Genomic DNA, 12,677 nt, shown 5'->3' on the forward strand with positions numbered 1-12,677 from the left:
AGAGCAAGACTATTGCCCACACTCGATCAGGACAATCATAATATCTTTATTATCATTATTATTGTTATTGTTATTGTTGTTGTAAAGGGAGGCTTGATTTATAGACCTTATTCTAAATTGAGGAATAGACCTCGCATGGTGACACAGGACACAAATCACTAAGCAGCTTTAGGCAGTGAGTTGAACTTTAAAGTAAATGATAACTACTAAACCCACTAGTACAGGCTCATGCTGATGTTAGTCCTGTTATCAGAGCTGCATTAACTAGCAACAGGAATTAATTTTTAAAATACAGATCTTTTTCTTCCTTTAGACTGGCTTGAAAGGCAAGTGCTGCCCCTACCGGGAAAACTGAGAAAATCCAGTTTGTGAAAGAAACTTGTGCCCTCCCTGGGTGCCAGCACCACAGGAGGACAAAATCCCCAAACCATTTGGAAATGGCAATTCCTAAAATCATGTGAGGTGATAAATACAGGGTGTGACCAGAAAAAGCCTCCAGGATTGGATTCTGGGACTGAGCAGGAAGGAGAGCTGTTGCTATGTGACCACAACATCTCTGCGCTTGGCAGAAAACCACACAAGAGCTTGACTGGGAGCCTCCAGGTATCACTTTGCTCCTGCTCCTTGGACACCATGGAGGTGACACGGTCCAGAGCTCAGTGGACCAGCACAGAGTGAAACCTGTGCATGGTTTCACTCCAGACAGGTTTTTCTGGGACTTGAAGACGATCTAGAGGCATCATCCTGTTTTTCAACTTGACACAGGGCGGACGGCAGGTTAAGGGGGAGAGCATGCCCTTCAGCTTTGCATTGGGGAGGCCATGTCTGGGTACTGGGACCAGTTTGGGGCTCCAAGGGATCTCCAAAGCAGAGTGAGCCTGGGGACACACTGGCAGTTGTGGGTGGGGGCCAGGGCATACGAGGAGAGGCTGGGGGAGCTGGGCTTGCTCAGCTGGAGATGAGGAGCAAAGCAGGATCCAACAGCATCTCCCCCTGCCCAAAGGGGTCCCAGAGACACTGGGATTGGACTCTGCTTGGAGGGGCACAGCGAGAGCCCCAGAGGCACCAGCACAAGCTGCAGTACGGGGAATCCCGGCTAGCCCGAAGGAAACAGCCCTTCCCCATGCAAGACGTGGGGAACCCCATCCCTGGGGATGCCCCAACTCACTTGGACAGAGACCCCAGTGACCTGCTGCTGCTGCAGCGCTGGCCCTGCTGGGAGCAGGGGTCAGGCTGGAGACCCCCACCCCAGGGTACCTCCAGCCTGTGATGGCACATTTGACCCCATGGTGGGACATTAGTTTCGAGGTGACCCTCTGTGCTGGTTGGGAACTACTCCTAGCAGATGGATCCAGGGAATTACTGACTGACTATGGTAGGATGGAGCTGAGACGTCACCGCTTCTGCACCTGTGAAGCACCCAGTCCCCATTCGTCTTCCTTCAACATAACTGTTATACCGTTTTGCCCCAAGAAACCTCTCTTCCCAGCCTCTGCGATGCTGCAAATTCAGCCTTGAGCACTTGCAAAGCCATTTCCTCCCATTCTCCCATGATTTTAGCATGCTGCTCTGAGAATAAACCTGCTGGCAAAGTGAATACAAGGAGCATCCACAAGGTATTCTCCTCTTTTGAAAGCTGGGAGCTAATCGGGGCTCCCCAAGTCACTGCAAAGACACAGCTGTGTGACTGCCCCTGTGAAATCCCACCTCGGTGCTGCTGATTTCGCAGAGCAAGGTTTTCTTCTTCTTCTAACTCCTGCCTACAGCTTGGCTGAGGTAACTGAGTTTTAACCGTTCTGTAATTAACACCTCTTAGGCTGCTGTAGAAGCCCTGTGCTGCTGGACCTGCCTGAGCACGAAGGCACCTTTTGCAGGGAGGAGGATGTGGCGGTGCCAGCTCAGAGTGGGTTGGCTCCAGTCCAGGCTCAGCTGAGCCCTGCTAGTGTGTGTGTGTATGGAAAAACACAATTTACCCTTTTGGGGATAAGCATAGGTTTTACAAGGATATGGGCAAGCAGAGACATGCAGCACAGCAATGATTCAAATCCACTTTTACGTTTATTTATTTACAGTTAATGTTAGGGGTCCTGGAAAAAAAAGCTTTTTGAATGAGCAGTACTAGCACTGTGTGAAAAATCAAGGGCTGCAGCACGTGAGGTGCAGTTTTGATAAGAGTTTCAAAGCAAATCAGATCAAAACTCCTACCACAGCCTGCAAGAGCACAAAGATAACGGCCCTGTCGAGCTACTGTCTTAACGCTGCTGTATCTGTCTCCTTGTATAGCTCGCTACCCTCCTACACAGAGAGGGTAGCATGGTGCCCTCCATCAGCCATGCTCCTCCTTTTCAACTCAGCAAGAGGGATGAAAAGAGCATGCCAGCACCGGTGTTAAAATCCTCCTGGCAAAAAGCACGGCTAAAACAATTGACTCCATAAACTTGCGCTGGGGACTGTTCTGGTGAGGAGTGACGCACAACATGGGGAAGCGTTGCGGGTTTCAACAAGCCTCATTGGCAGCAGGCGCTTGCTCCTTGAAAGAGGAGGCAGCACAGTGTCAGAGCCAAAGATGACAGAGAAAAGGGGGTGAGGGATACGAAAAGCCTGGGAGCCACTGTTCTGAGGCAATACACCGCTGCCTGAAAAGAAAACACCGTCTTTTTTACCTAACAAGAGTAGCAAATCCCGTTAGCAGTGGTGGAAATAGAGAGGAGAATAACCTCCTGTGGTTGTTGTGTGCTGTAGCATGGGGTCCCCTCAGGATGCCAGCGAGAAGCGTGTTGCTGGCTGAAGGGGCTGGGAGCAGCAATATCCGCGGTGGGACACATGGTACCATCGGCTCCGTCCCACTCCCAGCCCTGTGGCTACTCATTGTCTCCCACCCGTGTCTGCGTGGCAGCAGCAAGTTTGCCTGCAGCTTTTATTCCCCAGCCATTTTTACAGGATCTCTTGTCACCCCTTTCTCTATCCGATGGGAAATGCCTAGCATGCTGCTAAAGGAAACATTGTACAGATCCACTGAAGGGACGAAATGGTGGTGCCATGGGCTCTCCTATTTCTGCTCCCAAAGGCCACGGACACATCCAGTCCCCAGGACCCTGGGGAGAGCAGTGGCCCAGTCCAGCCGGGACACTCCGCTTGCACGTGGGATGCTCTGGCCAAGTCAATGACAGCCCTGTGCCAAGCACCACTGGCCTCTGGAAAACCCCACGGGTCCTCTCTTGATAACTGTTGGCTTGTCGTCTCCTTTGAATTGTCTTTTCTTCCTTCTTTCACGCCTCTTTTTAATTTTTCTTTCTTCTTCTATTTAAATGGGGAAAAGGTTACTATTGCCCTGCCTCTGTTAAGCGTTTCTCCTTTTATTTCACATTTTGACGCATTTTCCCCCAAAGACACATGCTGTTTCAATCAGGAGCAATCAGCCATTAAATCCGGATTAATTAAAGAAATGAGTTTACGTATTTTTCTAATGATCTGAAATGAACAGGAGGAAAACTCTACAATCTTGCATTTATAATGCTGTTAGTCTGCAACAGATCACTGGATAATATCGCTGATCTGAAAAGATAGCGCCATCTCACCATTAACCACTTGCTTGAATAATAAAATAGCTGAATTGGAATCTACTGCATGCTTTGGAAACAGATATTTTGGTCTCTTTTACCATTTATATTGCAGTTAAGAGCCCTGCTCTGCAGTTTCTTAAAACCATGGCATGTGAATGCAATGTGCCCTTTGCTTGACTCCATTCACGACGTACTTAATTCTTATTTTTTGCTCTGCTGCCGCTACTGTTGTCCTTAACACCACCTGCCACCATCAGAGGACGGGGACAAAGCCCCATGGTACTGCGATGCGCTGTACAAATTTGGAGCAACGACTCCAAATGGCTCCTGCCATTTCTATTTCTAAGGCTTTTAGAAACGTCACGGTCAGTGCAACCCCATCTAACTTCAGGCTTAGCGTAAAGCACCTGAATAAATGATGTCATGTGGTATCAAAATGATACCAAAATGATATCACGAAGGCACCGAGTTGATGATGCCATTTAATGTTAAATGGTATCACGGATAAAGCCACTAAATAAATGACGCAGCCTCCATAAATTCCACAGCCTACATAAACGATGCCACCTGATGCGATGTCATAAATACCATCAGTGAGTAAATGACGTCATATGGTATCAAGTGATGTTGTAAATGAAGTGACTGGGTAAATGGTCATTGCTGTACTGAAAGATGTACCTATGGTGAGTGTGGTAAGATCATTACTGAAATTTTATTTAAGTTAGTTTAATATTAGTTCATTAATAAAGTATTAGTGTACTAATAGTAAATGTATTACATCTAAATAAAAATATCTCTTCAGATTGAATATCATTAATTTATTAATTATTGATCAATGCCTAATGATTATTAATGATCATGATCTATTAGCATTTTACTGTCGATTCATTCATGTATACATTGATTTTGATTAATTGATTTAATCAAAACGCCAGCAGGAGAAACCCCCAGCTGAGCAGAGCTCAGTGGTTATCCCCTCCCACTCCTGCAAGGGCACCTCTGTCCCACAGGAAGCGCCCCAAAATGATGTTATCCAGTGCCGGCACACTCGCTCAGCGTCTTCCCCACCCTCGGCGCTTGGGGACTGGTTGCAGCTTGGCAGGAAAGATTGTTTGTTTTCAGGAACACAAGTGGCTCAGCAGGATTAAGCCCATGCAGCAGCCTGGGACAGCTATTTCTAAGCCTCTTGGACGGCCCTTTGTCGTTCCCTCCCAACAGGAAGGTCAGGCTTCCCAGGAATCAATTTGCACAGCCTTCAGGTTCATATTATTTGCTGGAAAATGCCCATACTAGGGGAACAACCCCAGAAAGGGGGAATTTATTATACGATTACCCTGGGGGAAGTGTCAGCGACATTAATCTTATTATAGCATTAGTAAGATGGGGTTGCAAGAAATGATAGTCAGGGAGAAAACAGCGCCCTGCCGAAAAGCAGGAAACCCCATTAGGAACGTCCGTGTTTCGATAGCATTGCACAAGCGGAGCAAATAGGAAGATATGATGTGACAGGGATTATCAAGCCCCATAGGCTCCAGTGCCCCAAGGAGGACACACAAGCACTCCCAACAAGCCCTTTCATCCCTGATGTGGCTGGGTGGGTGCTCGGCACTTGCAGCAACGGTGAAGCCTGGCATTGCTTCCAGCAGGCCCCTTCCACCTTCGCCATCGGCTTTGCTGTTTTCCAAGGAGAGATGAGGCAGGGAGCGGTGAGCTGGCCCAGTTCCCTATTCCTAAACTCTTCCTGGCACAACCATGCTCATGCAAGCCAGCCTTGCAAAGCTTTGGTAAGAATCAGATTTTAAGCCTGGTCAACCTGGGAAAAACCAGAACCAAGCAGCCGGCATTAAATCTGCTCACAAATAAATCCCTCCTCAGGGATGAGAGAATTGAAGCCGTTGACACCTGGTTGTCTTCAGTGACAAACCCAAAAAAAGATGTAGCGACTGAATTAAAAACAAGGTCATGGCAAAAAGAGCGAGGGGGAGGAAAGGACCTGCCTGGAAGGGGGCAGGAGGGGAGAGTCGTTTGCAAGCTGCGCCAGTGATACACGTGGGGTTTGGCCTGTCTGAAAACTCCTTGCTTACGGCAGTATTTTGTTAGCTCAGAGGGTTTACAAGGTGCTTTCTTGCTCTATGGGAGAAGATCAAGGAGTTCTGGCTCAGCTCTGAAGGACTCTGGTCCTGTCCATTTACCTGGAGAAAACCTCCTCTGCCTGCATGACTGGCTCAGCGCTGCCAAAAAGTTGAGTGACCCAACACGTCACCTGCATTTCTCACTCATTTCCATGATGACTTCCAGGAGATGTCAAGCAGAGTGGTAAAATAGTGGCCAATATAATGCCCAGACTCTGGTTTCCTATTCAGATGAAAAAGATGCATTTATATTTAGCCCATGAGTTCTGCGCACAGACAACCAGGTAAAAAAACGGATTGCAAATTATTTGTCTGGGAGAAAAGTCAAGTGAAATCTCATGGTGGATTTCCCCAGCACTGTTCTCCTAAGCCATCCTCTTCCATCTGCATTTCCCCTCCTAACTGCTAAGTGGTTTGCAGAGGGCAAAAGCTGTTGCCTGGATCCTGAGGTCAAACAAAACTTGTTCCCTCTTCATCAGCACTGATGAAAAAGTGCAAAGAGCTGCAGGTCATGGCAGATCTCAAAATGTAACTTTCACACTGGCTCTAAATTTGAGCTGTATTACACAGAGAATTTTCCCTCTGAATGCCTATACTACATTTTAAGAAACTGCAGTATTTTGTAGTTATTTACAGAGGACCAGGACACCATTGTGTTTCACCTGCCCCAGTGCGTAAATTACTATTTATCCAAGCTTAATTTTGACTTTGCTTGGGTAATGTCTGCAATCACTCATTGATTAGGATAAGTCATGAGTTGTTTTTTTTTTTTATTTCTATATGTTTACATGCCAAGATCAGCAAAAACTCTCTCTTGCTTGATGTAACTGTGACATACCGGCACATCCAGTCCTTCCCATGTGTGTTTTCATCCTCCTACTGCCTGGGAGAGGGATAGCTGGATGTGGTGTGCCTCTGCTATCTCCATGATCTGCTGGCTAGCAACCACCTTGGAGAGATAACAAATGCCTGAAATACTGGAGAAGTTTTAATCAGACCTTGCAGATCTTCCCACGCTGGGGAACAGACCCGCAGGAAACCAGGCTCAGCACACGCAGGTATCCCCACCGCTTCTGTGGGCACCACAAAATGCTTTTGACCTTTTTGGATAGAAAAAAACCCAACTTTTTTTTGTATTAACAAGGCACAATTTGTGAAGTGTGAGGTTTAAAATAGGATGTCAGGTGTTAGTGTTTATGAAACTAAATTTTACCCTTTTTCTACCTAGAGAAGATGACGTCCAGGTCACTCCCAAGCTAAATTGTTCTGTGATTTTACTTTAACTAAGATTTTGTTAGTAACAGCTGACTTCCCGTGTCTTCAGAGCTCTTGACGTTATGACAAAGAAGGTCAGCAGAACCCCCAACAGCCAGGAAAGCCCCTGGAGACCGCAATAAAAGCAGATGCCAGTTTGCTCCAGCACTGCACCTCTGGTCTTGCAGCTCTCGGGACAGGACCCACTCGCACCAGCCCCAGACTGCATTTTCCCTGTGGAAAGGGGGCGTTTCCCCATGCTGGTGGGGAGCGCAGCCTCACCTCCTGAAAGACAAGGTCACGTCTGGCCCAGTTCTGTCACGATGCCAACCAGATTTAGTATGAGAACTTCTCACACCCTGCTGCACCTCATCTGTTTGGAGTACGTTATGCTGATGCTAGATTTTAAATTTTTTTTGGCTACAAGCACTCAGAAGCTTTGAGCTAGCGTATTTTAAGGAAAAAGAGTGGTTTTCACGGCGGCAAGTGGCCTGCCCCCGCATCCCAGGCTTTAACGAGCAGCGGGGGGAATAAATCCCACTGGAAAAACAGCTTTTGGCAGCAGCATTCCCTGACAGCACACCGACCTCGGCCGGGCCCGGCCCGCTGCGCACAAGATGGCGGCGCGGGATGACACGGCGCTGACGTGACGCGCGGTGTCGCCCGCCCCGCCCGCTGCCGCACGGGATACGGGGCCGCCGCCGCCGCCCAGGGGATCCACCCGCCCGGCGGCTGCATCGCGCCGACTCGACTGGACCCGACCCGACCCGCGGCGGGGCTCTGTGCCGCACGGTGAGCAGCGAGCCGTGCCGCCGCCGCCTCAGCGCCGGGCCGGGCGGTGGGGCCGGGCGCAGGCCCGGGGGCGGCGGCGGCGGCGGGACAGGGCGGTGGGTGACAGCGAGGACGGGGCCGCCGCCGTACGAGGCGGGGCCGTGTAGCGGCGGGGCCGGGCCGCGGCTCGAGGGTCTCGGGCCCCTCAGCCCGGTGGCGGCCCCGCAGCCCCGGGGGATCTGCGGGGGTGTCCAGGCCCCCTCAGCTCCGGGGAGGTCTCCGGTCCCTTCAGCCCCGGGGGCTCTGGGGGTCTCCGGTCCCCTCAACCCCGGGGGGCCTGAGGGAGGTCTGGTCCCTTCAGCTCGGGGGTATCTGGTCCCCTCAGCCCCTGGGACCTGGGGGAGCTCTGGTCCCCTCAGCCCCGGGACCCAGAAGGCACTCTGGTCCTCTCAGCCCCGGTGCCTGGTCGGGTCTGTTCCCTCAGCCCTAAGGTGTCTAAGGGGGAGGTCTGGTCCCCCCTGCCCCAGGGCGTCTGGGGGACATGGGGTCTTCTGTGCTCAGGTGGGACCGTGGGGATGAGCTCAGTCCCCTGAACCCGGGGTTGCGTGGTCCCCTCAGCTCGCTGGGGTGTGAAGGCAGGCTGCTTCCCACTCCAAAAGAAGCCGGAGGCGTCTGCTGTGAGTGGGGAGGGGATCCGTCCTGTCCTGACGACTTCGAGGGCCATAGCAGTGGCAGTAGGGCTGCGCCGTGTCCCTGGGCCTGAGGTTTGCTGGGCAGTGGTGGCCCGAGGGTCTCGGGGACGAAGAGGCTGGAAGGCAGAAGGGGGCATGAGGAGGAGAGGCCTCGCCGTTTCCAGCACCCACCCTGGCAGGTGGGCGCGCTCCCTGTTTGCTTGTGAAATTGCTTGCTGATTGACAGGCTGGATTATTTGGATTTTTTTGGGTGTATAACACATGTGGCTGTCTTTTTACTGTGTTCCTGCTGGAGGCCCCGTTTTGATCAAGATTTCTGATTTATTCTGTCTTGTGTGAAAACCTCATTAAAGAAGGCCTTAGTGCCTTCAGGCACCATAAATATGTGAAGCAAGGAAGGAAAGAAAGCAAAAAGAGTATTGTTAGTAAAAAAATGGGATTTTTGCCGTATTGACATGGTGCTGATGAAGCTTGGTGATGCAGGCAGCCTCTCTTAGCAGAGCTGGAAATGGGATGTTGATGAAGGTCCTCGTGTCACTTTAGCTGGTGGCATCATCGGTGCATTGTGGTGTGACGACAGGTTTTGTAGCGATTCCTTCAGATTCCATTCTGCCACTTCAGGTACACGTGGATGAAAATTATTTCTGTTGGCTTTCATGCCCGTTTGTGAACCAATATAAAATACAGATGTGACACCTTACAATTTAAGTCGATGGAAGCTCTGCTGTTGATCTTGGTGGGTTTGGGCTTGACTACGTTTATTTGTTTGGGGAGTGGATGTTGCACTGGAGTAATGTGCACTTCTATTTTATTTCATGTTGTATTTTGGTGGGCATTGGAATTGCTTCAGCTTTGTGAGGGTGTCTGTAGTTTGGAAGGAGAACGCAATCAAACCTGGTTGGTGACAGACAAAAGATAAAGGCTACTTTTACAATAAAGGTAATAAAATCCCTTTAAGTCCAGAGACATTGCCTTGATTTTCCGTGTTTGTGCATGTAGAGCAGAATTAAATTTAGCTCGGATGCCTTTAAACTGTGGTCTGTGCAAAACTGTGATTCCTGAATCGTTTATCACCCTTCTTTCGTCTTTCACGTATCAACCTAGAGACAACATGTCTCCACATGTTTAATTAGCTTTTAATGAAAACTTGCGACACTTCTAAATTTAATAAATTGAAGTGGATCATTTACAGGACTTGGAGATATTAATGAATACTGTTTGACTACTCAGAGTTAAAGGTATCCTTCAGTTGCTTCTCTCATTGTTCGTCAAGCTTGAATAGGTGCTGCTTTTAATTAAATAATTATTGAGTTCTATTGAACTGAACATGTGGAGGAAGAACGCACGCACCATCAGTGATGGCAACTTAAAAATTCTTCCCGTCTTCTGGTTGCTGCTGCTCTGCGTTGTTCAATGTTGGTTAATTGGTGTGCTAAATATGGGTGGCCTGGGACTTACTCGGATTTAATAGCAATTTCAGGCTGGCCGTAAGGAACAGTTGCTGAATTAAAGGCTTTTTAATTGGGGCAACAGGACATCCTGTAAAAAATGCTCAGACAAAAATAATCCAGAACCTTGTTCTCCAGCATGTCAGGAAGGGCCTGTTTGGAATAAAAAAATCTGTATAGCACCATCAAAAAACAAACTAGGAGACTTGCACATGGCCATGAATGGTGGTTTTGTTGAATGTGACATGAGATCCTTCTCTCACGGTGTGATTCCGAGAGACACATGTTGCGCAGGAAAGATTTTTAAGGCTTCACAGCGAGGTAGGTCCAAACTGTTCTTTGCTGAAATACAGCAGAGCACCTGAATGCTATTTCAGTCGTAATTCAAGTGCAGCACATCAAAAACAACTATATGTGGAAAAAATGCTTTGAAGTAGAGGTGAGCTCAAAATGAGCTCAGAACCCTGAGTTTTGAGAGGTTTTTTAGAATCTGAGGGTTATGAACTGAGCTCCTGTGTACTGTCAGTATTTTCTGAAGGATTTTGATGGCATTGGAGGCTTTCTGCACCCAGGACACCAGCACGCAGATAGGGGCAGGTAGCCCTCCAAAGGCTGTTGTTCTGCATGATTCCTGTGCTGTGGATTGGAAACTCCAGCTTTTAATACAGCTTGAATTCCCAAAGTGTATGGCATCATTCAAGTTAATAATTAAGTCCTCTCCCCCCCTGCCCCACCCAAAGGCTGGGGGAAATGCAGAAGACTGAAGAAATCATGAAACCTACTGGCTTTTTCTGACGCTTTCATCCCAAATATATTTTATGCTTTTGAAAATCTACTTAGCAGAGACAGTGTTTGGTGCAGGTTACGTGGGCTTGATTTTTGTTCATAAAAAGAACATCCATCCTAATAAGCTACTACATGTAACTGGTTTCCCTGTGCTGTGTATAGTTCATTAACATAAGTGAATATTTAAACATCTTTAAAATGTTTGTATTGTTTCTGGTCTTATCGAATGTGTTAATGTAGTTGAGGGGGGGAATCCTTGAAAGTACCACCTGTTCTGATAGCTCTTGACCAAGAGCTGTTAAGGGAAAAGAAAGTCTAATTTAGGAGACGAATGTGTCTCTTACTACATTTTAAAAGCTGCATTTCTTTGATTGCTGTTGCTGGTTTTACAGTTCACTCATCCAGATCAGAGGAGCAAGAACATGTCCTGTTGGTGCTTCCTTCATCGGCTTGTGTGGTGCTGCTCTGGTATCTGTATTTAACCGTAGGCTTTGCTTATGCTAATTTGCTTAGATTTAAACAAACAAAAAAAGTCTCCCTCTTCTTAACCATGTCTCTGAAGCTGTTTTCTCTCTCGGACTTCCCAGCGTGGTCTGCCTTCTGTGTCCCTGATTTTGAAGCTCTTTGGAGGTAGCTGGCTTTATTTAAAGGAGCTGAGGCAAAGCATATTGCCACTTGGAAAAAAGGCTTAAAGGAATCCCTGAAGTCCAGTAGCTTTGGGTTTTTCTAATGCAGGAAGCATAGCTGTGTGAAAACTGGCAGCTTTATTACCACGTTGAGTGAGACGCAGGTGTGCAGTGGGGAGGCAGGCTAGCAGAATTCCTCAGGTGTGCTTACTGGGCTGGCTTCTTGGGGTGTAGTGTGCATCTTTATCAGCTGACTGGGACAGGGCTTGGAAAATTTAGTGCTCCTGTGAGCATCAGTTGGTGTGGGTCTGGGGAATGGTGGTGAGTGGGGCTGCATTGCCTAAGCCTTCATCAGAAAGAGAGGTAGGAGGAAACAGAAGTAAAAATAGCAGAAGAGGTTGTAATTCTTGTCTTAAGAACTGAAACAGCCTGACATTAGGTATATTGCCCCCAAAACCCAGAAGTTTGGAAGGAGGTCTTGCTGAATAAAGCAGCCACTTTTCTTCTTTGCTCTCATATTATGGGCAGCCATAGCTGTGTGGTGTATCTGGAGAGGAGAGCTTTTGCAGCCTTAGTTTAAGGATTTTTAATAGCTGTCATCTCTTCCTGTCCGGTGCAGCCTGCACCTTTAATTTCCTTGACTAAAAACAGCATCATGTTTTGGAGTGTCTTACAATTTTCCTTGCTGGTCCATTAGTGTATTAGCTTAGCTTTGTGTGTGTTGAATGCCATGAAATGTCACTTGCAGATTTAATGTTAGGAGCACTGAGATTTGTGCTAATTGAGTTTGAAGTCTGATACTTGAATTTGTTAAAATGGTAGATTTGGACAATTGAAATGCTTTAATGGGAGAGTGTATAAGCATTTGCAGATTTGCTCTTGTAAATGAATCTAATTGCCTTTGTGTAGATGTAAGGGGAGACCCTGAGTAGACAGATATGGGGCTTCGGTATCCCTTTTTTTATTACTAAGTGGTGAGAGCTGGCACTATCTAGTATGTTGAAAGTCTTCATGCTTGACATCTGCTCAGGGTCATTGTTGACACTAACTTAACCTTAAATACTTCTATAAAATAGTAGAGAATATAGAGCCTTTCTCTCAGTTCAAATTAAATTTCTCCTTCTCGTGCAGCCATAGTTTTAGGTACTAATGGAGAAAGGGTAATCATCTGGGCTGTTGGTCTTTAAACTCTTGTGCTTTCTTCAAATGTCCATGGGTCTGACGTCTAGGTTTTTTATGCATGAAATAACACCTTTTGCACCTGAAGGCTTGTTGGTTTTTGTTGTTGTGGGTTTTTTTTTGTTTGTTTTTGCTTTTTGTAGAGGACAGTCTGCACAAAAACTCGGGCATTTAACACTTCTTTATTCTTAACCAGCAAAATAACCAAGGGTTAAATAGACAGCTC

At 47.6% G+C, this 12,677-nt stretch overlaps 1 protein-coding gene across 4 annotated transcripts in view; it reads left to right on the forward strand.

The window, feature by feature from the left end:
* Positions 1 to 7,583: 7,583 nt before the first annotated feature.
* The window catches only part of SGMS1 (sphingomyelin synthase 1), a 98,586-nt gene continuing 93,492 nt past the window's right edge, over positions 7,584 to 12,677 (forward strand). For all 4 annotated transcript variants that reach the window (XM_087765866.1, XM_087765865.1, XM_087765872.1 and 1 more), the window contains exon 1: positions 7,584 to 7,741. The gene's annotated coding sequence lies outside the window, so the exon portion shown is untranslated. The remainder of the gene's footprint in view (positions 7,742 to 12,677) is intronic.

This window comes from Nipponia nippon, unplaced genomic scaffold, assembly GCF_047370975.1.
Source record: "Nipponia nippon isolate SJK-2023a ecotype South Korea unplaced genomic scaffold, ASM4737097v1 scaffold_3, whole genome shotgun sequence".
NCBI classification, from domain to species: domain Eukaryota; kingdom Metazoa; phylum Chordata; class Aves; order Pelecaniformes; family Threskiornithidae; genus Nipponia; species Nipponia nippon.